Here is a 9933-nt window from a genome sequence, read left to right on the forward strand (position 1 = left end):
ATGGAAGCTGCCATTATTCCAGGATCCACTTGTTGTTTTTCTGTCTTTTTCCACTCAAAGCTTCACAGTGAATATCAGGATGTTGTGTTTCTCTGAAGCTCACTTCACAACCAGCTCCTCTGCATTTTCAACAAGTCTGAGCTCATTCAAATCCATCCAAATCTTTGATTTCTCTTTCTTAATGCCATTTTTCCAACCTCTCCACATGCTCTTACTGTTGGACTCATTTTTGGAAGCTGTGATGGAAGCAGGACAGGAAGGAAGCTCTCAGCAGGAGCACCTTTTCACAATAAGAGCACATTTGCATGCTTTGTGCTTTTGAACTGATCCAATGACAGAAACATGAACTTCCATATTGATCAGATGTTGATGTGCAGCTCTGATGTCACTAACATCTCCTTGAAGTCTTCATTGATGGTGATTTGTGGCCCTCTGCTGGTGAGAAGATGAACTGCATGAAGTGTTTGAAATGAGCTTTTTCTAATTGGACTGCTGACTGCTGTTAACCACACTGAGACCAACACTGATGTCTTCAACACAAACACTGATGTGGATGAACAGTCACTAAAGACTATTAATGTCTATTTGTGTCTTTAACATGTTTGTGTTTGTCACAGAGAAACTCTGGATTGGATTTCTGGATCTTTGCTCTTTTCCCTGCAGTTCGTTCCCACAATGACTCCATGATGGAAATCTCTAATAAAGTCATCAAATGAACAGCATGTCTCCCAGTGTTTGTGTGTCCTTTGTGCTCTTCTCCTTGTATCCAGTCTCTGCTGCTGTGTGCTGTGCTGCACTCACTCACAGATCAGAGTACATGTACAGTTATCCCAGCGACACCAGGAGGAGACAAATGTTTGGCTTCATTTACAAACAACAATCTCAGCTATGGATTCAAACAGCAGCAAATATGCAAATGAATCCTATTCAGGCTCCACCTTTGACCTTTTCTTTTCCTTCCAAAGGTCAGAGCACTGGGAAGCGTCATGTTGGCTTTCTTCCAAATCAGAAGCTTGAAGCTTTAAGTCTCTTAACTTTACAAGCCATCTGTTACACCATCTGTATCAAACGAATCTGACTATAACTAAATATGTTTTATAGTAAATGCTGTATAAATATAACTGAGAAAATAAGCTGTCATTAAGAGCAAAATAGAGCAATTTCAGACCTTATGGAATTATGGGAGGTGCTTATCTGCCTAATTTGCCTAACTGGTGACATAGATGGTACAAACCAAAAAAGCACCCTGGAATGAGCTTTGTTGCTTTCAGTTTTGCAGGGCACATCTCCATGTCATCCCATGACTATTCATATTGGTCATTATTTTTATCTGCTCTTTATTCTTCATCACAAAGGGATGCTCTGTGAAATGCTTATAACAACAATTTAGGCTAAACATCTAATATTATGTTATGGATGTAAAGTACATTGAGCCCTTTGTAATTTCTCAAACTGATGGAGCAACACAGTGATGAGATCATTGTTTATAATAGTGAGTGCAGGTTGTGGGTGAGCCACGTGGCTTTGTCTAATAATGGTCTCAGTATTGTACATGAAAGAAGAAAACTCAGACACTCTTATTTATCTTTCATTTTTAGGCAAACTTAAAGATATTAAGCTATAATGTTCCTCATTAGGAGAAGCAGAGAAGAACAATGAGGAGGCAGCGGCTCTTAAAGCTGAAGGAAAAACAGCATCTTAGCTCTGAGATGAGGGAGCTTAAAGTGAAAAAGCTCCTCAAGCAGCTCAAGTTTGAGGTTTGCCATCCATGCTGGGAACTGTTGGTATCATATAATTAAAGATGCTTTTCAGCCATTCTCACATGAACGAGACACGATTATTTAATGGAAAAATGTAACTAAACATTCAAAATGTTGTCATGTTTAAATAGATTCCTGTACTGATCATGTGCTGAACATTATAAGACATTCAGTTAATAATGATAATTTTGCTCCATCACTGACAGCTGCACAGTTTCATAAACAAATCTTTATATCAATGACATTGTGGAATTGGTTTTAAGTTTACACCCATTTTCTTTGCAGTACTTAGTATCAGTGTGTACAGGTACCTTTGAGTGTTAATGAAAATGTCTGAACTGTTATATTTTTATGAATGCTTAATATTTATACATGCCTTTTTGTCCTAAACACTGTTAAAGGTATCCAGTCTGGAGAAGCTGGGGTGGAAACAGCACACACTCACACTGATAAACCCAAACTTGTCATATGGCACAGTTAACGCCCCATTTACAGTGTTTTTCCAGTGGATTTCCAGGAAGCTCCTCGACTGCTTTCAAAGAGCCAGTTGATGCCTTTGCTAAGAAGGTGATGAAAATATTCAACAAAAAATACAGTAAGCATGATTTATAATACTATAACAATTTTAGAATCATTCAATAACTGTTATTCAACATGGGTCTTTGCACATATTGTTCTGAAATGCAGTGAACAGTCACAGTATCATGAATAACATCTGGTCTGTAGTCTGATTATTGTCTGGTGTGTCCTGAGCTATGAATGTTTATAACATTTGATAAATGTCTGTATTTAATCTTAGATGAGGCTGGTGGTATTGGCAGGGTACCGTACCAGTCTCTTCAAAATCATAGCATCACCATAAATGCTGTTGGGCTTCCTGATGGCCTGACCCTGAAAAAGGAAGAAAACAGTTAGAAGCCATTTTAAAGTCTGCAGAGCAGATTTCATTTCAAGGTAAGTGGTTCATATATAGACTATGTATGAACCTCATCTGTCCATAGAGTACCTTTAAGCATGTACTGTATGGCTAGATGTTGAACTTGTGCATTTATAGTACACTGTGTTTATCTGTAGCCTGATAAGCAGCTCAGCAGTTTGTCATACTCTATAAGTAAAGCTAAAGTGAACTTGAAATTGGAAATACTTAAAGATATGGAATCAAAAACCAAAAAGATGTATGGCTTTAATATATAAATGAGCTTCCTCTCATTGGCTGGCCTCTCCTTAAGAGATAGGGTGGGGACTGCAGCCATTTGGGAGGGGCTCAGAGTAGAGCCACTACTCCTCCACATTGAGAGGAGTCAGTTGAGGTGGTTCGGTCATCTGACTAGGATGCCTCCTGGACACCTCTTGGGTGAGGTGTTCTGGGCATGTCCTACTGGGAGGAGGCCCTGAAGCAAACCCAGGACACACTGAAGAGATTATATCTCTCGGCTGCCCTGGGAACGCCTTGGGGTCCCTCCAGATGAGCTGGTGGAGGTGGCTGGGGAGAGGGAAGCCTGGCTTCTCTGCTTAGGCCAGGGCTCTTCAACTCCAGGCCTCGAGGTCCGGTGTCCTGCAGGTTTTAGATGTGTCCCTGATCCAACACACCTGAATCAAATGGCTGAATGACCTCCTCAGTATGCAGTCAAGTTCTCCAGAGTCCTGCTAATGACTTCTATCTTTGACTCAGGTGTGTTGAAGCAGAGATGCATCTAAAACCTGCAGGACACCGGACCTCGAGGCCTGGCTTTGGCTGCTGCCCCGCGACCCAGCCCTGGATAAGCGGAAGAAAATGGATGGATGGATGGATTTAATATGTCACTGGACAGAAATGGATACAATCTCAGATGTAAAATACATTTATTTTGATTAACCAAGCAGTGATGGTCAGCTCTGTCAGCCTGTTCAGGATGTACCCCACGTCAGCACCTGTTTGTTTTCAGCTTCTCCAAAACATTACTGTAAAATAAATCTTTTTGTATTGAAACTCTAATTGGCAAACAGAAGACATCTGAACATGATCCTTATCATTATCAGTCACAATTAAACTGTTTTTAGTAGCTAGAAGTTTTGTCTCCTGTTTAGTGGATTCTAAAATAATAAAATCTATTCTGTTTCAATGTTATTTATGTAGCACAAAATCACAACACTCACCTGAAGGTGCTTTATATTGTAAGGTAAAGATGCAACAATAACAGATCAAATTATTACCTCAATCCCAGTGTTTTTTTAAATAATATTAACAAAATGTCCGTTTTTATAAATAGTACAGGTATAATGTGGTCTGACACTATATTTTGGGTTTTGTTGCAGACAGTGTTTTTCTTCACTGTAGATTCTTGAACACGTGAGTTTTTGGACACTTTGTGCTGAAGAGGCAGCTGAAACATCTGGTACTGTTGTGGTGATGCTCCAGAGGGTATGTCTGCACACTTAGTAAGCTTTGATGTTTTACATCTGTGACATTTCAATATTGGTACATTTCTTAGGTATAACTGGGTGCTACACTTTGGGGTCGCTGACGTGGTTCTCACCCCCAGGGTCAGAGCCTTAATGCTAGAACACAAATATATCATTCTTCATTAAAGATTCTCTGCCCACACTATAGGACATAATAAGTGGCTAGTTTTTGGCTCTTAATTAAACACTTACATATATAACACTTATATAGGAGCAGAAAAGATGAGCTTCGGTTTGGGAAACAAACACATTACAACCTGTTATTGGCAGCATCTCAGTCACTATATTAATTCACATAGCCACATGTTTAGGACCGTTGCTGATATTTATTAGCACAACCCATGGGCTGAAGCTGTCAACAGGACTAGACAAACCTAAACTTACCATGGACTGTATCCACAGGGACAGTGAATTATTGTGAGTGATAATTAAGTTGGTTTATTTATTTATATATATATATATATGTATTTTTTTGTTTGTTTTTTGCCCAAATCAAACTTTTTGTCAGTTGAATTATACATGATACAGAATGTGTATAGCTGCCTGTGTGACAGTTTTATGCATATGATTCATATAATATGCTTAGAGACTTCCAAAACAATGTAAATAACATTGTAATTTTGTGTTTCATTTGGATCAGGCACTGAGAGTGGAAATCAGACACTAACTGTGGAAGAAATCTTCGAGGCAATGTGTGGAAATGTGTTTCTTGTATGTGTACAATTAAAAAGTATTTGTTAATTACTACCTTACATTTGGTGGGAATGAGCTTGCTCCAAAAGTGTTTGGGCTTCTTGCTGCTGTAACACAATAACTTCCCTTGTGGGATCCAGCTGTCTATGAGGGGCACAATTATTTAGGAGAAGCTCAGAGCAGAACTGCTGCTGTTCTATCAAAGGTAGCCTGCTGAGCTGGTTGAGGACTAAGATATCTCGTGAATGCCTGCCAGATGGGTTGTTTAGGGCTCCCCACCAGAGTTAGACCCCAGGGCAGACCCAGGAGACACCAGAGGTTGGGAAGACATTGGTATTGCCTTGGAAGTCCTGGTAGATGTAGTGAGATAGAACAAGGTCTGGATAGCTTTGCCCCACTGACTCAGATCCAGAGAAGTGGTGGAACATAGATCTATAAATGGGTGGATATCAGCTCACTGCACACAGTGAGGTCATTGTGTCTTAGATTTCTAACTTTCTGATAAAATCATAACTTGAAACAGCTGTTTGTAAATTCATAACTCTGACAGCTGCATGTATTGTCCCACATTCATCTTAACACTTGCATCTGTGCTTCTTTCAGTTACACTGCTGCTAACCTGTCACATTTTCTTTAGGTGCACACAGCACTGAGGAGCCTGTGGAAAAATCAAGAACTGAGACCGACAGCTGTAGATGGTATGTCTTCAAAGAAAGTAGTGTGTTGTCCATTTTAATATTTAATAAATCCAGTATCCTGATCCAACAACCCCACTTTATGTGTTTTTTAGTGGATCTGCCGTGCTCATTTCAACGACAAGCAGAAGAATGCAATGAAGAAATGGTGTGAGTGGCGTCAGTGCTGCCAGCTGTGGTCACACATGTGGTTTCAAAAAGAACATGTGCATTCACTGCCAGAATCACACACCTTAAAGTGCACTTTTAAGTGCTTTAAGATAATGTACTGCCAGGAGTTTACGTTCATACATGTAATGTTGATACTTTGTTCTTCGTAGTTTCTGAAAAAGGATGTTAATACTGAGTTCAAATACAACTTAGATCATAATACAAAATGTTTGCTTCACAGCACACACAAATATATTACAGCAAAATGTAATTTGCACTGTGAATGGATGCAGATGTGTGTTTCTCTAAGAAAAGTTATTTTGTAGGTGGATTACAGTTTGAAATTCATTTAGATTGTCAAACTACAGAGTACAAATGCATTTTTTCTACAGCAAGTGGAAGCAAGCCATGTGGGTAAGAGGAAGCATCCAAATATGTTAATGTAACAACTGCACATAGGAGGGAATCATTTTATTCTCAGACAATGTTAGAATAGCAACACTCTGCACATACTGATAATAGTGAAGTATTTCAGTCTGTATATTTGGAGATAAAGTATTTCACATCAACATATGTACAGATGAAGGAGGAGCATTTTCTCTGTATGATTTTTATTCTGTAAAACGACTATGTCTATAATATCTGCACCTGATAAGGTTCCATCCATCCATCCATTCACTTCTGCTTATCCTGTTCAGGGTCGCGGGGGGGCTGGAGCCTATCCCAGCTGTGATAGGGTGAGAAGCAGGGTACACCTGTACAGGTCGCCAGCCTGTCACAGGGCCAACACAGAGAGACAGACAACCTTTCACACTCTCATTCACACCTATGGGCAATTAAGTGTAGCCAGTTAACCTCTAACCCCAGGAAGTGCCTGATGAGGTTTAAAATTGATGTAGTTTAAAGTCAGGCTTTCAAATGGCTTCATGGCTGCTGTGTATCTGTTCATTTCCTTCCTCAAAATTAAGAAACCTGAAGGTGTGGACCCTCTCCACACACTCTCTGTTGATGTGGAGGGGGGCTGGGTCAGTCCTGTGCTTCCTGAACTTTTTGGTTTTCATGGTGTTCAGTGCAGGTTGTTCTCTGTCAGCTTCAGGACCTCCTCTCTGTGGGCTGCCTCATCTCCTCAGCTTTTGGATGATATTCAGAAAATAAAAACAAGTTTATGTATTACTCAGCTGTATGAACGGATTGTAAGGAAAGGACTGTTTTTGTGAGCTTTCTTTGTGCATCAATTTGTCAGTCTGGATACGTCATGTGACCGGCGTTGCCAGGTCAACGGACTCTTAGAGTTTCTCCACTGACATAAATTTTTGGCACTTTTGGGGAGAACTGTGGTTTTTGGTTTCATAGTTACTGAATGCAAATGATGTTTTAGTTGGAATGACTCTATGAGGCCTGGTCACGTCGCTGTCATGGCCGCTGAGCTGCTGCGTTCGGTTCCTGTTTGGGCCTGTTTGCCGTCAGTGGGCTTGGTTCCACTTCAGGCTGTCGGCCGTAATCCAGCACCACTGCTGTTAGAAGAGCCTCTGAATGTTAAACGTGTAGTTGTGTATTTAATACTACATTTCCAACAGTATGAAGCTACTAACAGTTACAGTGTTTTTGTATCAAATGTATCATCGTCACTGTTCAAGAAATCTAAATAAATAGATCCAGATAAACAGGTTGTCTTTGTGGGAGTTTCATTTACATTTTCAAACAGCAATACAGAATGAATCTTACAGTTGTCCATCACACTCATATGATCCAAACTAAACTAGATGGAGTTACCGAGCTGGCCTGACTCCCACATCACTCACATAGTGCCTGCACACATCCTGTTCATGTATGTAATCAAGGTGGAAGTGAGACCCTGCATTACATTTTACTTCGACTGTAAAATTATTCATGCATCTATTCATGTCATCTTTTGGTCCTTTAATGTTTCATATAGGCCACCTCACCACTTACATTTATCTTTGTGTCCAAACATTTGACAGGTACTGTACTTCATTTATTTTCCACTGCTCAGTCAGTGATTAATGTGGACTTTAATATCCCCCTTCCCATAGCATTTACAATGTTACATTAATTATTATTACCTTTTATTATGATCATTCTTCTGTGTTGCAAATTAGTAGCAAACAGCACGACATGTTCTCTGAATGTTTTCAAGGAATTTGTGTGATGTCTTCCACTGTAAACACAGATAAGCTGAATCTACTTAAAAAAAACAAGGTAACTCGGTGCCTTAAACTTTTTAAGTAATGAAACAGTTGAATAAGTGCAGTGGACTATGTTCAATGTACTTGAGGCCCTTTTGGAATGCAATGAAAGATCTAAGTTGAATGTACTAATAAGATTAAGATTAAGATAGTGTTTATTTGTCACATGCACAGTTATACACAGTACAATGCACAGTGAAATGTATGTTGTACCTGCAACCATATATACACACACATATAAATAAGAAGAATAAAAATAAAAAAAAGTAATTCACACTATACACTATACTCTATATACTATACACTATACACACTTTTTAAATTATAATATTTACATTGTGCAATAATGGTCCAGTTAGGGCTCAGAGTTGAGCAGACGGATGGCTTGTGGGTAAAAACTCTTCTTCAACCTTTCAGTCTTAGCCCTCAGGCAGCGGTAACGCCGGCCTGATGGGAGCAGGGAGAAGAGAGAGTGTCCGGGGTGGCTGGGCTGTTTTAGGATCTTCATGGCCCTCAGCCTGCACTGCTTGGTGTAAATGTCCTGCAGGTTGGGGAGGGTGGTTCTGATGGTCCGTTCAGCTGAACGAACCACCCTTTTTAGGGCCATGAAGTCCTGCTTGGTGCAGTTTCCCATCCAGGTGGTGATGCTCCCACGCATGATGCTCTCGATGGTGCAGGTGTAAAAGTTCCTGAGCACCTTGAGTGGGAGCTTGAAGTCTCTCAGCCGCCTGAGGAGGTAGAGACGCTGTCTGGCCTTCTTCACAGTGATGTTTATGTGATGAGTCCAGGACAGGTCCTGTGAGATGGTCACTCCCAGGTATTTGAAGGTGTCCACTCTTTCCACCTCAGCACCACTGATGACAAGTGGATGGTAGTCCCTCTGCTGCTTCCTGCTGAAGTCCACGATCAGTTCCTTTGTTTTGCTGACGTTGAGCAGGAGGTGGTTCTCCTGGCACCAGTTCTCCAGGCGGGAGACCTCTCTCCTGTAGGCTGTCTCCTCATTGTGAGAGATTAGTCCCACAACAGCAGTGTCGTCAGCAAACTTGATGATGACGTTGGACTCTGACGTGGCCTCGCAGTCATGGGTGTACAGTGAGTACAGCAGAGGGCTGAGCACACAGCCTTGGGGGGATCCAGTGTTGAGGGTGAGGGAGGATGAGGTGAGGTGACCCACTCGTACCACCTGTGGTCTGCTGGTCAGGAAGCTGTGAACCCACCTGCACAGGGATGGGCCCAGGCCCAGGTCCAGCAGCTTAGAGACCAGCCTGGAGGGAACTATGGTGTTGAATGCTGAGCTGTAATCTACAAACAGCACTCTCACATAGTTCCCCTTACCAGTGTCTATGTGTGAAAGGGTCTTGTGGAGGAGGAAGGATATGGCGTCATCTGTGGATCTGTCTGGCCGGTATGCAAACTGTAGTGGGTCGAGGGTGGTGGGCAGTGAGGAGGTGATGAATGTCTTGATGAGTCTCTCAAAACACTTCATCACCACAGAGGTGAGCGCTATGGGCCTGAAGTCATTGGGGCTGCTGGGGTGTGGTTTCTTTGGGACAGGGACTATGATGGACTTTTTAAAGCAGGTGGGAATCACACACAGTTTCAGTGAGAGGTTGAATATCACTGTAAACACAGGTGCCAGCTGGTCAGCGCAGGTCTTAAGGACACGTCCACTAATACCGTCTGGTCCAGCCGCTTTCCTGGTGTTTACACGTCTAAACGCCCTCCTCACGTCGCGCTCCGTCACAGTGAGTGTCTCCGCCCCTCCGGCCGGGAGCGCAGCGGGCTGTCGGCTTCCCGACTCAAAGCGCGCAAAGAAGATGTTGAGTTCATCAGCCAGAGAAGCGTCGGCACTCACCGGGTGTGTGTGTGGTGCTTTGTAGTCCGTGATGGTGCGTAGTCCCTGCCACAGTCCCCTGGAGTCAGACTGTTGTAGTTGCTGTTCCAGTCTGCGGCCGTAGCGATGTTTAGCCTCTTTCACCGCTCTGC

At 41.9% G+C, this 9933-nt stretch overlaps 1 long non-coding RNA gene across 1 annotated transcript; it reads left to right on the forward strand.

Annotated features, from left to right (window-relative positions):
* Positions 1-4842: 4842 nt before the first annotated feature.
* On the forward strand, positions 4843-7394 carry LOC115778011 (uncharacterized). The gene is made up of 3 exons (XR_004019739.1): positions 4843-4913; positions 5533-5593; positions 5686-7394. It is a non-coding gene; the product is annotated as an uncharacterized LOC115778011 (long non-coding RNA).
* Positions 7395-9933: the final 2539 nt, after the last annotated feature.

The sequence above is a fragment of the Archocentrus centrarchus genome, unplaced genomic scaffold (genome assembly GCF_007364275.1).
Source record: "Archocentrus centrarchus isolate MPI-CPG fArcCen1 unplaced genomic scaffold, fArcCen1 scaffold_93_ctg1, whole genome shotgun sequence".
In the NCBI taxonomy this organism is placed as follows: domain Eukaryota; kingdom Metazoa; phylum Chordata; class Actinopteri; order Cichliformes; family Cichlidae; genus Archocentrus; species Archocentrus centrarchus.